The sequence below is a fragment of the Suncus etruscus genome, chromosome 13 (assembly GCF_024139225.1).
Source record: "Suncus etruscus isolate mSunEtr1 chromosome 13, mSunEtr1.pri.cur, whole genome shotgun sequence".
NCBI classification, from domain to species: Eukaryota; Metazoa; Chordata; class Mammalia; order Eulipotyphla; family Soricidae; genus Suncus; species Suncus etruscus.
The window spans coordinates 10,777,908-10,800,363 of NC_064860.1; the positions used below are offsets into that span (position 1 = coordinate 10,777,908).

Sequence of the window (22,456 nt, forward strand, 5' to 3'; positions counted from 1 at the left end):
GAAGCACAAAGCTTAGCTTAAATACCTTTTGCAGAATTCTGCACGTATTCATACAGATGTGGCATAGATACATTGAACAGACAGGAATACCAAGATAACAGGGCCCATCAAGAGTGGGTCGGAATGTATAGATAAGTGGACTTAAGATAAATTGACTCAGTTTCCCAGGGTTAAAATTCTATACTCTTATTGTCTTTATTTAGCCTTAAATGGTTACACTTACTTCTCAGGGCTCCCTGCTTTTAGCAAAGTTCTCTACTTGATACAAGGACCCCAGCATTTGAGAATCCTACTATTGATATTTTTATCTAATGTGGATGCCTGAAACTCTTGTAATAAATTGAAGTCGAGGTTTGATGTTTGGTAATAACTTTCTCTGTTATCTCTACTGGCACATCAGATAAACAGCCTTTAGGAGATTTTAGAAGGAAGGACAGGGCGGTGTAACTTTTGTGGATCTTTGTACGCAGTGCTTTAAATATATTTTCTGTTATTGAAGAGAAGGCAGTTTATATTGTTTTAAGAGAGCAATTTGACTTCTAGCTTCATGAAATAAATGGGTTGAGTTATGTAATTTTTGACAGAAGAGAAGTCAGATTTTCAGGAAAAAATTTAAAATCAATTTAGTAAGTGGTCCCCTGCAACATCAATTTCTAATTTATGACTGTGGTTTTAAACAGACACGAATTCTGAATTTTTTTTATTGTATAAAGAAGTGTTTTCTTATGGGAGGAGATGAAAGGGAAATGAGCTTTATCTTTGGCCAATTAAAAACATCTGGTGAAAAAATATGAAATAAATAACAATTGTCATGTAAAGGCTGCAGAATAACTGTAGGTTGGTATGGAGTGTTCCAAATATGCCCTTTGATGAAGCTAATATTTGTATTTTTTATTTGAATTTATGTTGTGTGAGGTAAGGCTAGATTACAGATCTCTATATATTTTAGAAGTAGTTTCGGAGTTTTCCAGAGTACTTGTTGCTGCATTTCACCCACCATGCAGCTCCAAATACCTTTTCCGCACAGTCTGTGACTAGATCCTCTCCTCCTTTGATCTCCATTGCCCTCCAGTCCCCTCTGTGATAAGCTTATTTCTGTTATCAGAGTAGAAGTATTTGTTTCCAGTGCTTTTGTCTGCTCCCTCATTTTGCTTTGCCACATACCATATCTGACTGAAATCATCTGGTTTTTGTCTTTCTCCTTTCGGCTTAAATTTAACTGGTTTAAATGTATTTATCTCTTCCTTGTTTTGGTTTAGAGATCACCTACAGTGTCTCAAAGCTTACTCCTGGCTCTGTACTCAGAGGTTATTCTTGGAAGATTGTGAGGGACCAAACTCTTGTACTGTTTCTCTGCAAATCTTTTGGAAAAACTTAACCCATCTGCATGATGACCTGCTATTCGATCCAAATTGTTGTAAAGGGCATGATTTCTTTTTTTTTTTTTTTTTCTCCTTATGGCTGAGTAGTATCTGTCACTTTTTGTTTATCTGTCACTTTATGTTTTGGACCACACATCTGTTGCTGCTTTGGAGTATTCCTTGGTCTTGGTGTGCTCTGAGGACCATATGTGGTGCCAGGGATTTGAACCTAAGTTAGCAGGAAGGAAAGCAACTGCCTTCCCTCTGTAGTAGCTTTCCCAACTCACATTTATTTTAATCCGCTGATCCCTCCCTTAGGCATTTAGATTGCTAATAAATCTTGGCTTTTGTAGATAGTATTGCTATGAACTTCTATAACTCTATTTTCAAAGTAGATTTATTTTAATAATATTATCAAAGTCAGGAATCATCCACAGTTTTTGTTCTATTTTACCTCTCCTCAAAAAGAAGAGCATTTGGGGGCCGGGCGGTGGCGCTGGAGGTAAGGTGCCTGCCTTACCTGCGCTAGCGTAGGAGACGGACCGCGGTTCGATCCCCCGGCGTCCCATATGGTCCCCCAAGCCAGGAGCGACTTCTGAGCGCATAGCCAGGAGTAACCCCTGAGTGTTACCGGGTGTGGCCCAAAAACCAAAAAAAAAAAAAAAGAAGAAGAGCATTTGTTGAACACTTATTAGATGTCAGGCACCATTTATAAGAATTTCTTAAATCCTTAAAATATTATGAGATAGTACTATTTCTATGATCTTCAAGTAGATAAAGGAACTGGACAAAGGGTTATTCTTTAGTTGATCAAGGTCACAGAACTTGTGACTGAAGGAGCTGGATTAGGAAAATAGCAAAACTTCAAAATAAAATACTCCTATAGCAGCCCCCCAGCATTAAAAATTCAGTATAAAACATGAAGGCCATGAGGTCTATGCCTAGCAGTACATCAGGGCCATGCAATGCTGGATTCAAACCAAGAACTCTGACATGCTACTTGAAACTAGCATTATTTCCAAACCCCCAAATAATACTATAAATTCTGTTTTTCATGTCCTCCTATGGTACTGCTTATTAATTAACAATACTATATCTTAACTCCAAATGGATATCTAATTTGTTTCATAAAATATTTTCATAAAATGTAGGCATTTAGCTGGGGTAACAGACTTGAAATTTATTTCTGTAAAAATACGTTATTTGGATGCAGATGTCACAGTTCTACATAACTTAATGATCAATCCCCTTTGATAATATGTGTGGAGTTTGTAGAATAACACCGTGCAAGAAGTTGAGAGCACATATTTATGCACAAATACATTTTTGCTGCCTCATCAGACTTATCTAATTCACCCCCCCCTTGTTGAAAATATTCTTATGGTGGTGACAAGAGATACTAAAAAGAAATCTGGGGCCAGAGCTATGGCTCATGCCATAAGACATCTGCCTTGTGTGCACTAGCCTAGGACGAACCGCAGTTTGATCCCCTGGCATCCCATGTGATTCCCCCAAGCCAGGGGAGATTTCTGAGCATATAGCCAGGAGTAACCCCTGAGTGTCACCGGATGTGGCCCCAAAACCAAAAATAAATGAATAAATAAATAAAAGAAATCTTTATTGTCAAGTGGAAGCATATTTGTTTTCAAAGACATCTTTGTCTAATGTTCCTCTCACTAAGATCAGTTGTTTTCAGAACAGTAACAGAATCAACTAGTTATCTTGTGAACTAACTCAGGGTGCTGGTACCACTACTAGAATGCTAGGTTAGTAGTTGGGGGAAGGATTTAAAAGCTATGTATTCAAAGTGCTCAGTGAAGATGATGCAGCTGGTCTGGAGACAAACGTTGAGATCTCTGATTCACCCATGCATGGTAACTAGGAATTTACCCCATACCCCTCCTGTTCCTTCCCTTTGCCTTTAGACTGGTTTTTACTCCTTAATTATTCATCTTTTATTTTAAAAATATTTGGAAAATATGGTGAATAGCTTTGGGGATCATGGAAAAATTAGAATATCTTGATAAAATAATTATTAATTGCTAATAAAATGTAACCCTTCTATTAATAGTTAATTGCATTTACTGAGAACTTATTACCATGAGAAGGACTTCACTGGGCCTGTGGATTTCATGATCTTATGCAAAAAGAACAAAGTAGAGTGGTTTGTGCAATTCCAATCTTCTTTGTGCAACAATAAACTAAGGTTTAGAAGCCTCAAGACTTTATCAAGATTACATTGAAACATGAAATAATGCAAAATTTGAAGCCCCAATTTTGTCTGAATTCCATTAGCTCTGTTCTCCATCAGGGTATCTTTAAGAATCTATAGTGATAGCCTAATTTCAGTCAAGACTTACATTTTCATGACTCTCTTTCATTTTCATTTCTCTTTTTATGTAAGTTCTTTAGCATCCTAAAATTAGCAATGAGGGAATAACTGCATAACCACAAGGTTATTTTTTTTACTATACCACTGTATTATAGTTTTTAAATGTACATAAGGACAAAATAAGAAATAGGAATATTCATTGACCATAAAAGAAAATATATTCTTTAGCTAAGTCAGAGATCAAAATGATAAATGAAAAGGTATTCTTGAAATAAATTATTTAATTGAATCACTATTAGATACAGTTACAGTTGTTTCTAATTGAGTTTCAGTCATAAAATTTCCAATATCACTTCACATTTCCTACCACCAATGTTCCCAATTTCCCTTCTGTCCACCTCTCTGGCAGTTCTCTTCTTTCTCCTCCTCTTCCTCCTCCTCTTCCTCTGCCCCCCATCTTCCCGCCCCCCCCACCCCCTCCTGCCCATCAGCATTTCTGAAGTTTGTTATACCTATGAGTCACCTGGGGATCTTGGAGGGGAATCCTGAGACTTTGCCTTTTTATAAAGCTCTCAGGTGATGTAGCTGGCAGCTTGGTCAGGGGTCACAGTCTTCAAAGCTGGCTAAACAAACGCCAAAAAAGGGAGACTTGACTCTTACTAAGTAATCTTAGGTTTCATATTTTAGGAAATTTCCATTGATAGAATTGGACTCAATTTGACGTTAGCTACTAGAGTAGACCTATATCATGCCTATTCTCATTGGGAAGTAATGCATTATATATTGGTTTTACCCTGTATTGTACAATCACCCCCAAGAAAGAATTCCAACATTATGAATCCTTTGGAGGGATAAAACTTCTTTCAAACTAAACCCATGTATATATTTCTATGTGTATAAAATTAATAACTGCAAGGGATGAGCAGTATTTACCTTGAATTTATTTTTCACTAAAGCAATAATGAACTTTGGCTTTATGATTAGTACTAGAATTCACTTAATTGTATTCTTTGGAGAATAGTGCTTTGAAGCTCTGAAAAATGAATTTCTAAAATAAAATATGCTCACCTTCTTCCTGGTAAACTTTGATCTCATTTGAAGACATGAGACGTAAAATCACATATGACTAGCTAGTCGCTTCTGTGTTAGCAAGAGGCTTAGCTAGATATATATTTCAGAGACTAGGATGAGTGAAGGACTCTATCAGGCCATGGTGACATGCTAACTTGGGGCATAATCTGGTTTTGTCTTTAACATTCACTCGATTACTTGCTGTTAAGAAATTGTGATGAGGCAAGTAAAAAGCCTCTGGCAAACTGTGAAGGGCAAGGAAGATGAATCAAGTATAGAGCAAATGCCAAGAAGTAGAAGCTCTGGGTTTGATCTCCACCACCTCATGGCCTTCCTAGCTACCACTGGTCATGCTCAAGTGCTGTTGGCAGTGGTCTTGATAGAAGATTCAACTCTGGAAGAAAGTGATGCTGTACAGCCCACATTTCATTTATTTTTGTGTTGATGAGATGACTTTATAAATTCTGTTATTTCAGCTTACACAAATAGGCAAATGGTTTTGGTTTTGAGGTCATTCACTCTACTACAAAAATTTGCCAGTAAAAAAGGGGGCCGGGAAGGTGGCGCTACAGGTTAGGTGTCTGCCTTGCAAGCGGATGGACCGCGGTTCGATCCCCCGGTGTCCCATATGGTCCTCCCAAGCCAGGGGTGATTTCTGAGCACATAGCCAGGAGTAACCCCTGAGCGTCAAACGGGTGTGGCCCAAAAACCAAAAAAAAAAAAAAAAAATAGGGGAAACACTCTCTACTAAAAGGCCCCCAAATATGATAATGTTTATCAGGAAAAGATCTAAATAATTGCATATTTTTTCTCTTTTTGGGAAGTCAATTTGTGTTGTAAGATTGTATGTTTCCAGTGCTCATTTAAAATTTAGCATATGTATATAATCTTGTAAGTCCCTCTATCTGAAAATGTAGACTTTCTTTCCCCTTCACTTTTTTCCTTTCCCTTCCCTTCCTTCTTTCTCTACCCCCCCCAATTCTCCTCCCCTCACATCTTCCCTCCTTTTTCTCTTCTCTTTTCTTCTCTCATCTTACTCCTCTTTCTTCACACACAGATATGTGTAGGACTTACTCATAACTTATTCCTGGCTCATGGGGTGCTGGAGATGGAACCAGGGTTGGATGCCATGCAAAGCAATTGTCTTTTAGCTTTTGTACAACCTCTTCAGTCCCTGTCATATAGTTCCTAAAGTTATGTTTTCGCTGTCAAAACAACGGAAAAATACAAAGTAAAAGAGTCCTATGAAATCCTGCCTGAGGCAAATGTCCTTGCTTCCTGGATAGATTTTAGAATTGAGAGTTTTTATGTACAGTTGATGGATGGGCCATTTTGGGAAGGATCTGAATTTTTCAAGAGAAAAGATAGAATTTTAAAAGGACTATAAATCAAACCTGGAGATGAACAGAAAAGATATATTCTGCGTATTTTATCTAATAGAAAAATGCCAAGGAAATGACTGCTTTAAAAAAAGAGAAATATTTTTTTGCTTTGTTCCACCTTTTTTGGGGGGTGTTTGCCACACTCAGTGACGCTCAAGAATTACTCCCAGCTCTGTGCTCAGAAATTGCTCCTGGCTCAGGGGACCATATGAGACACCAGGGATCGAACCCAGGTTTGTCCTGAGTCAGCTGTGTGCAAGGCAAATGCCCTACTGCTATACAATCACTCCGGCCCCTGGTTTCACATTCTTGATCAGCATCTTGGCCATCTTTGATAAGAAATGATATGTAGGGCCCAGAGAGATAGCACAGCGGCGTTTGCCTTGCAAGCAGCCGATCCAGGACCAAAGGTGGTTGGTTCGAATCCCGGTGTCCCATATAGTCCCCTGTGCCTGCCAGGAGCTATTTCTGAGCAGACAGCCAGGAGTAACCCCTGAGCACTGCCAGGTGTGGCCCAAAAACCAAAAAAAAAAAAAATGATATGTAGATAGCATGGAAGTAGTGTCTGTCTTCAGACAGCTGAATAAACAAGTAACTCAGCGTCTCCTATGGAGATGATAAAATATTTAGAATGATCAAATCTCACACTTACTGAAGAAGAAATATGTTGGAATTGTGCCTGAGTGTCTGGTGTGTGTATGTGTATGTATGTGTGTGCATGTGTGGGGTGTGTGTGCATGTGTGTGTGTAAGTGCCATTGCTTTAAATAATTTCTTTTTGGATTAGTATGCTGTTAATGTATAGCAGTAGCTATTGTGAACATGAGATTCTTATCTTAAGAATTGAAGTATTGAGGTCATGTAGGCCAGTCGCATTGACTATAAAGCAATGCATTCTTACCTTGGTTCGATCATTTACTTGTTTCAAAACTCGATATTCCACAACGTTTTTTGTAGAACGATAAAGCTTCTTATATCATACGATGGATAAACATATTAAATATTAAAATTTAATATCAACATTTGGACTAGTGCAAAAAAATACCCCACCAAACAAACCCCCAATAACTAAAACAATATCAACAATAAAACATGTAGCAGGAAATGAAGAAAAGCAGACCCCTCCCAGAACTTCTTAAATAGATGCTACATTAGAAGGGAGGAATTTCTTTCACTCAGTAAACTTCGAGTGAGGACTTCTTGGAAAACAGTGACCTATAATAGCCATCTTATGATGAGTACTGTTTTCATGGTCTAAGAAAAAGAACCTTAAAAATACCTGATGATTGGAATAAGACACTTTTAGGCATTTGGTTTTGTGGTGTTTTATATTATTTGATCCTAAGAAAAGTACTTTATCTGGCTGGTGAAGATGAGTTTGGAGTTCAGTGGTCTCCAAAATTTCAAAATTATCTCTCAACTTTTATATTTTTATCTCTCAGATTTTAAAATAGCTTCTAGTTATATCTAATTTTCTGTTTGTTCCTTTACACACAAACTGTAAAGCCAAAGAGGCCATTTAAAAGTAGGAATGATGTATTCATGGAATCTCTTTAACAACCAATAAAGCAGACATTTGTGAATGTTCTAAGAAAATTGCCAGCCAGATTTAAAAAATAAAATAAAATATTTGGAAACTCTGCTCTTTATTGATGCCTGTAAAATTAAAAATAAATGTAACAAGTCTTGCAAAGCTCAAGTTTTATGAGTTTCCCCATCATTATTGGAATAAAAAAAGCATTGCTAAATTAATTTCTTTATTCAACTTTTATCATTCACAAATATATCACTGTTGCATTAAATAATTAACGATGGAGCTGCATAGGTGGATGGATGGAGGGATTTTTTCTCTGCCATCCCAGGCCACGTGGCTCCGCAACCCCCATCCAGCTGGCGGGTCCCAGGTTTAGGTGAACGGCGGAATCACTCATCCAGACACAGGCATCAGGAGGCATCAACTTTATTCATGCCCTATCCACCACATGTGTGGCCTATATCATAACCTTTTAAGCACAGCCATTCTTAGCTAGCCCTGCATCTTAACTCCTTTCAGCCATCTTCCATTTGACTTCCATGCTGGTCAAAGACCAAAAGCCAGAGCGCCTAATCCCCTGGGTCAAAGGCCTTATCTACCTTTTCCAAAACCCCTCCCAGGAATGGGCGGGGTCTTGCAAGTAAGGTCAAGTTACCTAGGGAGAATGGAGGGATGAGGCTTCATATGACTTGCAATTTTGCTATGGGAAAAGGGCATAAAAGATTAAATTTTAGGGACTAGAGCAATAGCACAACAGGTAGAGTATTTGCTTTGCATGAGACTAACTGGGTTCAATTCCATGGCATCCCATATAGTCCCCTGAGCACCTCCAGGAGTGATTCTTGACTGCAGAGCAATATAAACCCCTGAACAATGCTGGTGTGTACCCCCCAAAATGATTAAATTTTAAAGGTAATTATTGTGTTTGTCGAGAATGTTTTTTTTAGAAATACTATTTTGTTTTTATATTTTAATTCCCTTTATCTCTCCCACTTTCTCTTCCATGAGGCTGCACTGGTCACGCTCAGGAGGCTTCTTCTGACTTGGGGCTCTTGGGAACATGTAGTGCCAAAGGGAACCTGGTTTCCTTGCATGCAAATTCTGTGCTCCATGCATGCAAATTCTGTGTTCTAACCCCTTGAACTATAGCCCTCACTTTATAAATAATAACTTTCCAAGAAAGATGATGTACTTGAAAACTCAGGCTAGCCTGAACTATTTCTAGGATAAAAATAAAAGGTTTTATAAAAATTTACAATATTTAAATAAAAATATCGTAATCAATCACATTTATTCAATGTATTTTACATGTTTTTAATTTTATTAGTTATATTTATTAAACTTATTCATAGTTGAGTTTTAGAAATACTATCTCATCACCAGTGTCTACCTCCTCCCACCAATATTTTCCAAGTCCCTCACATACCTTCTCTTTCAAGCCTGTCACCTTAACAGGCACCTTTGTACATTTGGTTATTAAGGCTTGGGTCTCATAAGTTCAGCATTGTACGTTCTGTGATTTGGATATTTAGTTCTGTCCCTCCAATCACTTCTCAGCCTTTTGGCTAAAATCAAGAGTAGTTCTTTCCCTCCTTAAGATCATTAATGTACCTGCCCCCTGTTAGTTCTCATTTATCGTTCACCCTTTTACTCTAACTCTCCTACTTTTTATTATACTCTGGGGCTTAGGGTGATCTAGGCAAACCCCCTTTATGCTATTGGATTTTTTCATGCAGTTGTTCTAAATACCCCAAATAGGAGATATTTCGTATTAATCCTTTATGGCTTACTTTACTTAACATAGTATCTTTCAGTTCCATTAATGTTAGAGTGAATTTCATGATTGCATCATTCTTTAAAGCTGTGCAGTATTCCATTATATATGTATATACATACAAATATATACATGTATATGTGTATATATTTATATATATAGATGTGTACCACATCTTAAGGATCCACTAATATGTTGGTAGGTTGATTCCATATCTTAACTATTGTACTTAGCTTTAAAGTTTTGATCTCTAGTTCCAGGATCCCATGTCCAATCAAATCACAAATCATGACTGCTTTTCTGTTTCATGTGGTTTCTAAGTCAGATGAGTGCAGTGATGTCTTACTTCATATTTTAGGTCTTAGCATGATCTTTTATTCTCCTATGAAGTATTAATTACCAGGAATCAACCTGTCATTCTTGTCAGTCTCCATATTTCTTAGAGCGAAGATACAAATCTTAGAATTAAAAATTAGAATTTGGGCACTTTCACAAATCTGTTGATACCCCATACAGGCAGATTTAAATCCCTGGCAGTGATAGCCAGATATTGTATCTTTAAGAACTCCCATGATCTGACTGTTGGAATGTCAACAGAGAATAAGACCAAGTTCCAACTCTTTTTTTCTTTTTCATGAGGTTGTTGACGGGTAGAGTGAGAACTCTAAAGAGGACCTTGCCCAGATAAATGTATATATTTTTGGCAAATGCTACAAGCAGGATGAATAAGTTTCTGTGGAAACTTAGAAGAGCCAGGAAATTATACAAAGTTGAGGGAATCAAAGAAGTGGCAACCTTCTGGGACTTGGAAGATGGAAATTTTTTTTTTCCTGAGAGAGAAGTCAGAAAATGCATCTACCATGACCTCATTTATTATGCTATCAAATATTAGGAAATATACTGGTATGTTTGAAAACTGAGGTCCTTTGAGTAAGGCAACCTGGATCCATTGTGTACACAAATTGCTTAGTGTTTTAGTGCTCAATTTTTCTATCTGTAAAATGAAGGTAGTTATAGTCTATCTCCCAAACAGTCTCCCTCCACATAGGAAATTGAGACATTCGAGAATCTTACATTCCCTTTCCTCCAGATATTAACAATTTCTCTTGAAGAAATGGAACAAAAATACCTGTAAGTGATTTATCATTATATTTGAAGCTCACAGTTTGGCATTCCAATTTGGTCAGAATGGCATTTGGTCAGAATGGCAGTGTGCATCCTCCCTTTAGAATTTGTCTTCTCAATGATAATTTGTATTGACTTTAAATTTGGGAAGCATCTTTGTAAAGCATATAAAGCTAAAATGAAGAAATAGATTTTGCCCTTATGGAGCTTGGAGGTCCTTAAACCAACATTAGTATTTACAGAAATAATTATAATGCAGGGTATAATGTGATAAGTGACATGAGATATCCATGCCAAATGCTAAAATACCAGATTGTATTAAGCTCATAGTGAAATAGGATATAATTTCTTTCTAACTGGTAAATTATGAAAGTTCTTAAAGTTACAAAGAGCTCTTTTCCTTTCTACCATCTTCAAATATCATAAATGCTTAACAGATACATTTGACTTTAATTTATATATATATATATAGTGTCAAACAAATTTTATATAAGCATATAGAGAAAATTGTCTTGAATATAAAGTTCTAAACATTGCCCTCAAAAAAAAGTAGCTCAAATTTCAAATGACCTCAAAGTTTTTATTTCCCAGATATAAAAAGTAATCAGAGAAAAACTATGTGAAATGTAAGATTACAATTAACTTAATTTTTGATATACAGTGCTTCCCAAAATAAGATCTTATTTTTGAAATTCAATTAATTAAAGGAAAAATTGTACCAGTTTCCTTTTTGACATTATGAGCAAAACATTGATGTGTTTATTATTCTCCTTTAAATGCTACTAATTTCATCTTGTTAAGCTTAACATAGAAAGATACTGTGACTGTCAAAAGTAAAGCAATTTAGTAAAATAATGTCCTTAACTGGATAATTATTGCAATATAGTGATTTGGAAAAAAACCTCAAAGTAACACATTGAGTTCAAAATGATTATTAAGTTAGAAGACTGGCATTTTGTAAATTTGAGGCCAAAGCGTTTTTATGAGGGGCTTTAGAAAACTGTATACCACTGTTCTAAACTATCCATCTCTAAAAATACCCCTAAAGGTGATAGAGATTCAAATTAAGACAGATTAGTTTATTCTCAGGGCATGCTGTGATTTGCTTCATTCCCTTGATTAAGTAAATACTGGCAATTTATGGGAAATGTTTGGAGAAATCAAGTTTGAATTGAAGACTGTTTCAGCAAGACTGAAGACATTGCATATTCATGTAAAGTATGAATTTAAGACACATGTATTTTACTGTTTTTAAAATTGGTGCTTAAAATAAAATATTACATGTGGGAATATATGACTTCAGTTGGTAAAATCATATGGCCTAGTGAAATAGAGGCAAATATTGCCATTTGAAATAGTGTCTGACTGTTCCTTTTACTATAACTATTGTTTTTAAAAATAATATATTTAAGCACCATTATTACAAACAGTTTGTAGTTGGGTTTCAATCATAAAAAGAACACCCTCCTCGACCAGTGCAACATTCCCACCACCAATGACCCATCTTCCTCCTCTATTGTGATTTGACAAAAGAAGTGAATGAATTAAGCTGATGTTTGTTCTCCATAAGGTGACATATTGGGTCAGTATGATTCTGACATAATAAAAGTGAAATTGCTTATGTTCAATTGTATTTAATATTGATAGATTAGTAAATTTATGAGGTCTTTTATTGCATTTTTAAAGCTGCATTTTTGTTTGGCAATATGTTTTTGGGGAGCCACATGCAGCAGCACTCAGGGATTACTCTTGGATCTAGGGTAGAAATCACTCCTAGCAGGCTTGGGAGACTATCTGGGATGCCAGGTCTGTCTCAGGTTGGCCATGTGTCACTCCGGTCCCTGGGAAATTATTTTGGGTTTCAGTTTTCAGTACCTGGCTTCAAGTAAAATAATCCTACTTACAATTTTCAAATTACATGTATATATATTTTTATAAATTATCTTGAAGGATATATTTGTCTAGGAAGTCATTATATTTTTGGAATTTTTCAAAGATCATTTTGGTCAAGGGAAACTTGAAGAAATGTCTAAGTTAAGTAACAGAAGTTCAGACATTTTTATTATTTTCTTGGCCATTTCATGCACATGCATAGATGTCTACATTTCTAAGATGGTGGAATTTAAAAAAGTGAAAGGTTAAGAAGTGGAATTTTTCAATTCTCCTTCACCATTTCTTTATCACTTACTCCAAATATGTCTGGTTATTTTCAGTTATTGGAACCAAGAGTTTGGTTAGAAGAAGAGTATGTCCACAATGCATGTGACCCATCTGCCACCAAAATCAGCTTGAAATTTGAAGTTTAAAATATCTAGTTGTTTATATTTCATAAATCTGTTTTGGAAGGGTTAATTAAGCATTACATTGTATTTGTGTGTTCTTTTCTTTTGATGAAAGTTCATTTCTGCCCAACATTTCTTTCTAATTTGTTTCTTTATGTAGGGAGTAGAAACAAAGAAATCAAAGTTGGTTTCTAGGGAAGTGATAGATGATAGGTGATAAGTATTATGGTTTCAAGTCACCAGAGAAGGCAGAAACATAGGAGAAAAAGTGGAAGCAGTCAGCCAAATAATTTTGGGACAGTGTTTTGCTTTAACCAATGTGTGCCTAACACTGTTGCATGAATTTTCTTCTGTGGGAGACAGGTCTTTATCTAGAGAGACGTGTTCATGACCCACTCATCCTGTTAGGGGAAGCTTCATGGCTGCTGTCCTATAGACTTTTAATTGGTAATCCCTGGCCAGAGGGCATATTCAGACTGCTTCCAGGAAGAGGAATTTAGAGGAATAGCAGTTAAGTGAACAGAGAGCCAGAAAAAAAGGAGAGGCAGGAAAATTAAGTAAATAGGTGAAAAAGAATGTCAAGGGTCTAAGTTGCCTACCATCCTTCAATTTCAGAGAGAGACAAACAACACCCACAGTAATGCAATCACATATAGAATTTTAATTACCTGAATTCAGGGGCCCCATAGTTTCCTGTTGTAGCAGGCTGATCTGTGGAGGTCTGAGGACCCTGAGCCTCAGAAACCTTGGGCATTTTTAGGGTTACATATGCTAATAGGACTTCAAACGTTGAACATTTCATTGGTTCACACACCTGTTACAATTCAAAAGCGACCAATAATGCAAGCATAAAAAGGCACACATTTTTAACAGAACAGACCTCCGACTGATGTCAGTCCTCCTTGCCTACCCCTGGATGGTATATGCAGATATGGTTTATAACTCCCAGATGGTCCTTCAGAAGGGCCCTGATCTGGCAGGGTGGAAGTTGAGTTTCCATGGTAATGGGCTTATCAGTTGTCCTGTGAAACTGACCACTGGGGCCTGGTCTCTGGAAAACTTACAGCAAGATTATTATAAAAACTAAGAGCACTATTAGTTTCCCAACAGATTATAAGCCAATATTTATTACATCTTCTATTATCTTATGCTTATTGCTTGATACTACACTTATTCACTACTGAGTTAATAAGTCCTAATAGTACCTGCATTATCCTGCACTGTTAAAACTTAAATATCCTTTGGATTCTATAGAGGCACGCATTTCAGCTTGCCGTCTCCCATCCTGCTGCAGGTGTAGATTGTCAATCTTTATCTCTATAGTCCAGCTGCTAACTTGCTGGAGACCACTCTGCCCAGTGAGTTGTTCATTTCACTGGTCACTTGTCAGAGCCTGAAATGGCAAAATTTATGTCAAATAAAAAATCCTTCAGTAAGCTTAAACAGAGCCAAGGCATAGTAAGTTCTAATAAAATTATAAAAACACACTTCAAAAACACATTTCAACAATAGGTAGTTAATTGAATTATTATCAATTAACATAAGTACTTAAAATTATTACATAAATTTAGGTCTTTCCTCTAAGTACCCATCATTTTACTTTTAAAAAATTATTTTGAGGGCTGTAAAGATGTAAAGATGCTTGTCTTTTGTCTTTCACATGGTCAACCTGAGTTTGATCCCCAGCATTTCATATGGTCCCTAGAACTTTCCAGAAGTGAATCCTGAGTGCAGAGCCAGAACTAACTCCTGAGCACCACTGCATGTAACCAAAAACCTATATATATATATATATATATATATATATATATATATATATATATATATATATGCAGTTAAATTCAAGTTTTTATCCCACATTATTTGCCTGAATTGATTCATTAATATCCACATCATAAAAACCAATCATAAGGTACACATGTGGGAAGATATTTATGAATGAATTTTTGCATTGGTTTTTATTTTACTCTATTTTTTATTTGACTTATTTATGTGACTTCACTTAGGAAAAAGTGTTTTTTTTTAATTTTTATTCATATGTGAAGGGTTTCTGTAATTATACATGGTTTGGAGGGAAGTTAACTTATTCTTAATATGAGCAGAATTATTTTATGTACATTTAATTTAATCTGATAATCTAAAATATTAACTTTTGTCAATACGTTAGAACTTAAATGTATCTGGTAAAAAATATAATGTGGCTAATATGCTATGAAAACTAAAAGGATACTTTCAATAAATTTTAGTTTGAGTCATACTTAATTGACACTTGACTACTTTAGATATACAAAAATTGTTTTGGGTATGCTTTGATATAATGCTAAAAGCATAAACATGGAATCTTTACATTGATTAAAACAGTGACAGGGGGCCGGAGCAGCGGCACAAGCAGTAGGGTGTCTGCCTTGCGGGTGCTAGTCTAGGACAGATCATGGTTCTATCCCCCAGTGTCCCATGTGGTCCCCCATGCCAGGAGCAATTTCTAAGCATATAGCCAGGAGTAACCCCTGAGAGTCACTGCTGGGTGTGCCCCCCCCCAAAAAAAAACAGTAACAAGATAGAGCAGGCAAAACCCTGCTCATGAGATGCATATGCTTGAATAGCAAAAACATAAATACTTTTCTGGGAGATTTTTAATTGTTATTACATAAATGAAAATTTAATTTAAATAAATTATTTATATAAAAGAACTCTGAAAGTAAAGTTGAAAAGTTGATGCCAATGAAATTTGGAGACAGAGTAAAGATATGTATTAGGTCTTACAAAATTTTTCTTCAACTAATATCAACTAAGTCAGTTTCTCCATTTTAATTATCGGGGAATAAGTTCTGGTTATTTTATTATACTTTTAGTATTTATTTCTTTTTTTACTGTTTCAGTATTATATGAAAAAAACTTTTCTTTCATTATTAAAAGAGAGTCATGAGAAGTCTTCTAAAGTGACTTTCCACTATTGGCTGTGACAAAATTATGGAAAACTAGTCTAATACAGTTTAAAGACTATTTATTTAAAAAACAGTTATGAATGGAAAGCAGCAAAACGGAAATGAAGTATGTGTTAAAAGCCTTTTTGTTGTAGATATTACCTGTTAGTAACCAAAGTACAGTTCTGAATGGTTATTTTGAATTCGTAAAACTTTAAACTTGACCTAATTTTGGTACCTGTTAAACTTGAAATGAAGACATCATGGTCACTTGTCTGCCACCAAACAAGATGCTTTGCCTTCCATGGAACGAGGTGCCCACACCTTGATTCTTCTTTCTGTTTTGAGCGAGGGCTGGATGAATTGGATTTAGGGTGCAGTCCTGAAGACCCATCCCTTTATTGGATTCGGATATTAGAACTGGAGCTCTCATCTAGAGACATGCTTGTAGTAATTCAATTCACAAACTATTAATGTATGAGTCAAAATACAAACATAAGTGTTTTCAATAGAAATCCCTGTTGTAAATGATTTAGAATATACCTCAACTCAGTCGGTTCAGTCTCAAACTCTCCAGTGACAACTAGATTAAAACTAGAGAGCCAGTTGGTGAGTAGGACATTAAGAAGATATAGGACTATGTGACTTAGTGTTGAATATTGGTAGTTGATGATTCTTATGAATATACTTTTCTACACTGGTGTATTAAGAACCAGAATGCTTGAGACTATCTTCCAGAGGATATTTCCTATCTGTGATGCTTGGATCTAGTGAGATTGTTTTTGTTTTGTTTTGTTTGTTCTTGGTCTCACACTCAACAGTGTTAGGAACCACTCCTGACTGTGCTCAGGGAATGTTTTTGGAAATACCTTTAAGTCTGCTGCGCACAAAACATGTACCTCTCCCTCTCTGAGTACTGTCTCTTAAGGTCTTTGACATTTTCTCTACTGTATTTAATATTATATGCTCCACTCATTTAATATTTTATGTTCCATTGACCTAATAGACTCCCCAAAGGCTTGTTGCATATCTTTCCAAGGGACCATAGCATTATAGAATTCTGCCCCACCAAGGAGGATAGATAATGGATAATGCCTAAAGCAAATGGTTAAACCCAGAGTACTCACACCAGCCACACCTCTCCTTAAGATGCTTACTTTCTTTGTAAGTGTCTGCAAAGAACCTTTTAAATCTGTGTACAAAGACACAGTTTTCCTATAAAATTTCCCACAAAAGTTGTGCCATTTTGACTTAGTCATATACTAAATCCCTGACAGGGAGTTCCTTTTATTTTATCTTATACTTTCTAATAAACTTTTCTGCATTCTAATTATATATATCTATATCTATATCTATATCTATCTATCTATCTATCTATCGATCTATAGTACATTTTTCCTTCCTCCTCTTGCATTTAGATGAACTTAATAATCAAACCCTGTAACTCGGGTCTACAAGTACAAGAGCACCAAAAGGGTGCTCAAGAAGTTTAATCAAGCAATACTATCATTTTCTAGCAATAAGATTATTACTTTTATATAGAAGCAGCACAAATTTACTTAAATGTTAAAATCATATGTTAGGTAATCTTATTACATTAGTCTTCAAGTTTCTGGTAGAAGGTTCCTCTCCACCTGTGAGAAAGAGTACATACATGACTTTGAGATTGGGCCTACTCTTTTGCTTCAGCTTTAGAGATTCATATATGTGTATAGGAAGGGTATGATACATTTCCATGCTTTGATGTTTTCGGAAAATAGAAACTCTTTAATAATATTAGTTTGCACAATTTTTACACATGGCTTTTGATTGCTTTTGTTATCCAAATAAAGGTTTAAATTATGAAGACTCTTTCCAGACAAAGCTTCTAAAAATAACTAAATCTCGGAATATTTCTAATTTTCTCAGTTTAGTATAACTCCTTGAAAATAGTGAGCAAAATTTAGGAGTGAGAGAAGTAGGTAGGGGAAATCTAAATGAGGTTCCTGGTTTCATTCTTCTGATGCCTAGTTATTTTCTAGGAATCTGAAATTTGTGGTCTATAGACAATGTCTATTAAAGGTACAAAAATGTTCTCTGAAAACTGCTCTTATTAATAAAATTAATGAATATATCCTATATCTTTCCTGTAAGTTTAACATAACTTAAATGTTTTGCCTTACTGCATGAATTTTCAGTAGACAAGAGTTAAAAATACGAACAGAAAAACCCAAGAGAATTAGTCTTTCAGATACTCTGAAACCACTAACTTCTGTTTTCTATTTTGTACTTCTATACCTCAAAAATAATTTTTAAAAGCCCAACCAAAAAATCTATTTCCTCATCACTCTCTCTCCCTCTTCTAAAAATATTTCACTTTTGGTTTATTACCTTATAACATATGCCAAAGTTCTGCCCAGAGTGAATTTTTATAGCCAACTTAAAAATCCCAAAATAGAAACTGCTGACAGTTCTTTAAGTACAGAAACACTGGCAGGTGCCTTAGTAATAAATTCACAAGCTTGAATCCACAAAACAATAAAGTTATGTAAATTAAAGCATGTAGGAATAATAATTGGAAACAAATGGCAGAGGGTAAGTTTAGTTCTGTGGCATCATGGATTTACTAACACAAGGCTGAAGAGAATGAATCACACATTTAGATCAAGGAGGGAGGCACAAATATGATAAAAGACTTTGCTTTGAACTGACCCATTAACAGTTGATTTCACTGTTAGCATTACAATAAACAGAGGAAAATTGATTATAAGGTTTCTATTTTTGTTCTAAGGTAAAAAAAGGCAATTGGAAAATTAAAAGAACATGAACCTAATTGAAGTCATCACAAAGAGTTGCTCTTTTTAAAACATTCCTTCATCAGCCACAGTACAATGAGTAGGGCATTTGCCTTGCACACAGCCCACCTGGGTTAGTTAGATCCCAGGCATGGCGTCCCATATGGTCTTTGGAACCTGCCAATTGTGATTTCTGAGCACAGAGCTGAGCATAGCCCCTGAGCACTTTTCAGTGTGGCCCCCCGAACAAAAAAAAAGCAAAATTGTTTCTCATCCATATCTCCATTGTTCATATTCAGATTATTTGTTCAATTTTTATCAATCAAGCATATAATACATTTTAAATTTTATTTTTTATAAATGTTCCTATTGAATTATTTTTTCTGTTATTAACCTGATACTATTGGCATAAAGAAAAGTTATTTTTAATAAAAAGCGAAGGCAGTATGTTCAATGAACTTATTTTTAGGAAATCCATATTTTTCCTAAAATTGAAACCTAAAATAGCTCTAATAATTATAGCACAAAAATACAGCTGAGGAATATAGCACCACCTTTTAGATGTGCTGAAAAATAGAACTTTTGCACCTTCATTAGCACTTGGAGACTGTGGCAGAAATGTTTCTTCTTTTTGTCTGGATTGCTTTGAAGTAACTTCCAAAGGTGTACTTTGGCGTAGGAATATGAAAATAAAGGGTTATTTTTATTTTCCTTGCCAGAATTATTTTAAAATGTGTGTATGTCTCTCTGGAAAGTACCACAGTAAGCCAGCCAGTGTCTTACTTCCTTTGAAGTGCTCCTTCCCCTGTCCTGGGAGGAGGCCAGGGCCAAGCTTATGTCAGACTCCATGCATTGGCTGACACCTGAGAAATCCAGATGTGATATACTGGGAGCTTCAATACTCTGGGCATAACCAGCCTTCATGAAATGTCTCTTGGTCAACAGAACCTTGTGCTGCCTAGACAAAAGTACCTGCCCTTTCCTAATATCTGCACTTTCTTCCTCCCTTCATTACTATTAGCATCATTTTCTAGTGGTAGAAGAATTGCCAGTTTATTTATTTCCCTTGGTTGGCTGGTAGCACTCAAAGTGATTCAACCTAGTGCTGCTAGAAATAACCAAACTCACTTGTGTAGGAAACCTGGAACTCAGCCACTGGGCCAGTCCAGCTTGGGCTCTTCTCCCCTGTGCCAGGAAGTGAGAGAGGCGGTGTGACTGCCTAGTGGGGAGAAGTGAGAGCCAGGACAACCTCCTGTTGGCCATTGTGGTATACATCTTACCTCACTAGCTCAACTCCATAGTAGCAGAGTGTCCTTCTTGAAGAATCAGCCAGCTGTTGGCAAAAGATTGGACTATTGCCCGTGAAGTCACAGCTCCATTGCACAGCTGGCTAAGGCTAGCGCTGCCCTGAGTTCCAGGCAGAGAGCTGGAAGGCAATTCTCTCTCTTAGACAGGTTTCTTCTGAGGGGTCCACTAAGCCCAACATGTATATGACTGGTGAGAAAAGACTCACAAGCAGTGAAGGTAGCTCTGAGCATCAGCTTCACATCTCTGTCCTCAATGGATTTGGTCCTCTTATACTGACTAAATCAGACCCAGATTTCCTCCCACCATTACCTAGACAGCCCTATGCCTCTAGACTGCCACCAGATTTTAATACATTGCCAGATCTGATAAGATCTCATTTCTACAGAGAACGACAAATTTGGTATAATCAAAAGACTCCAAGATAGTTTTCTTTAGTAAGCAACTTATATATGAACAGAAAGAAAACTTCTCATGCAGACATATTAAATGGCATAGAATAGGCTGTTTCCTATGTGATCTGTTACCTCTACAGAAGTGATTGACCCTCAAGGGCAGCAGTTCTGTATCCAACTCTCTGTTCCTCTCCTTTGTAGACAAAGACTCTTTCCACAAGCATTGACTGTGTCCCTGGTTGGAGAAAACCCCAGTCTCTAATTAAAAGTGCAGGGCTTTTTCTGGGTGTGCACTCACTTTCATTTTTCAGGTCTTACCAATGTGATCTACGATGTCTTCTAAGTAGAATATGAAAATGAAGTTTATTTTTCTCTACTAACACAGAACCATTGTTGAAAACTCCATATATCCTCTAATTCCAGTGAACATCACTATACATATATGAATGTGTGTGCTACATGTTAAGTTGTAACAAACAATGGTCTACATATTTATAAAAATGGACAAATAAAGGAGATGCACTCTGTCATTGTATTGTGGCATCGTTACTCCTAGGTACAGGTGTTTCTCATCCTGTGCTTCAGTGAATTTCCTTTGCAATCCATGTAGTTACCCAAGACTATCTTACCATCAGAACTTGATTTCTTCTTCTTCTTCTTCTTCTTCTTCTTCTTCTTCTTCTTCTTCTTCTTCTTTTCTTCTTCTTCTTCTTCTCTTCTTCTTCTTCTTCTTCTTCTTCTTCTTCTTCTTTTCTTCTTCTTCTTTTCTCCTTCTTCTTCTTCTCCTTTTCTTTCCCCTTCTTCTCCTTCTCCTTCTTCTTCTTCTCCTTCTTCTTCTTCTCCTCCTCCTCCCCCTCCTCCTCTGCCTCCTCCTTCTTCTCTTTTTTCTTCTTCTTCTTCTTCTTTTTTTTCTTCTCCTTCTTCTTCTTCTTCTTCTTCTTCTACTTCTCCTTCTTTTTCTCCTCCTCCTCCTTCTTTTTCTTTTTCTTCTCCTCCTCCTACTTCTGCTTTTTCTTCTTCTTCTCCTTCTTCTTCTTCTCCTTCTTCTTCTTCTCCTTCTCCTTCTCCTTCTTCTTCTTCTTCTTTTCTCTTCTTCTTCTTCTTCTTCTTCTTCTCTTCTTCTTTCTTCTTCTTCTCTTTTCTTCTCTTCCTTCTCCTTCTCCTTCTCCTTCTCCTTCTCCTTCTTCTTCTTCTTCTTCTTCTTCTTCTTCTTCTTCTTCTTCTTCTTCTTCTTCTTCTTCTTCTTCTTCTTCTTCTTCTTTCTTCTACTACTACTACTTCCTTCTTTACACTCTCCTCCTTTACCCCCTTTCTCTTAATCTTTCTTCTATTTCTTTTTTGCCTCTTCCTCTTTCTTTCTTTTTTTCTTTCTTCTTTTTGATTTTTGGTTTTTGGACCAAACCCAGCGATGCTCCTTCGTTCTGTTGTTGTCTTTCTTTTCAATAAATTTGATGGATTTACAATTCTGTTGGCTGTTAATTACTATGTCCTAGAAATTTTATATTTTTTGTGGTCATGCTGGGAATCACCTCTGGAAGTACCACTGGTATTTCACATGTGAATGTGTGTGTGCATGCCAGGAACTGCATGCATAATGACCTACTGGCTAGGAAGGCATTCTGCCTCTGTACCCTCTGTGGATTTCTTCTAATAGATTTTTTTTTCTTTGGTGGAGCATACCTGACAGCATTCGGGGTTACTCCTGGCAGGTTTAGGGGGCTATATGGGATGCCAAGGATCAAGCCCAGGTCAACCACATGCAAGACAAATGCCCAACTCACTGTGCTATTGCTCCAGCCCCTCTTCTGATAGATTTATTAATAAATGTTTCTGAAACAAAAAAATTCATGTGCATACTAGGTTCACAGAAATTAGAGATCAAAAGTCCAATAGTGACCGATTACACAAAGCATCTGAGGAATAACAGTTCTCATTAACCACCTAAAGTTAGATGTGATGGTTATACTGTCAAAATAGAGAAATATGCAATCAGCTTGTAGCAGGCTAGTATAGCATGACTGTATTTCCCAGATATTCAAACATTTAAGCTGTTTTATAAACAATACCTTCTTTTGCACTCCCATGTTTACTGCTACACTATTCACAATAGCCAGAAAAAAATGAAAGTAACCTAAGTGCCCAAGAACAGTCAAGTGGATAAAAAAAATTAGGGTACATCTAAACAATAGAATATTATG

The 22,456-nt window shown here is 36.3% G+C and overlaps 1 protein-coding gene across 1 annotated transcript in view; it reads left to right on the plus strand.

Annotated features, from left to right (window-relative positions):
- HDAC9 (histone deacetylase 9) overlaps positions 1-22,456 on the plus strand; it is a 950,572-nt gene that overhangs the window by 173,837 nt on the left and 754,279 nt on the right. The window lies entirely within an intron of this gene.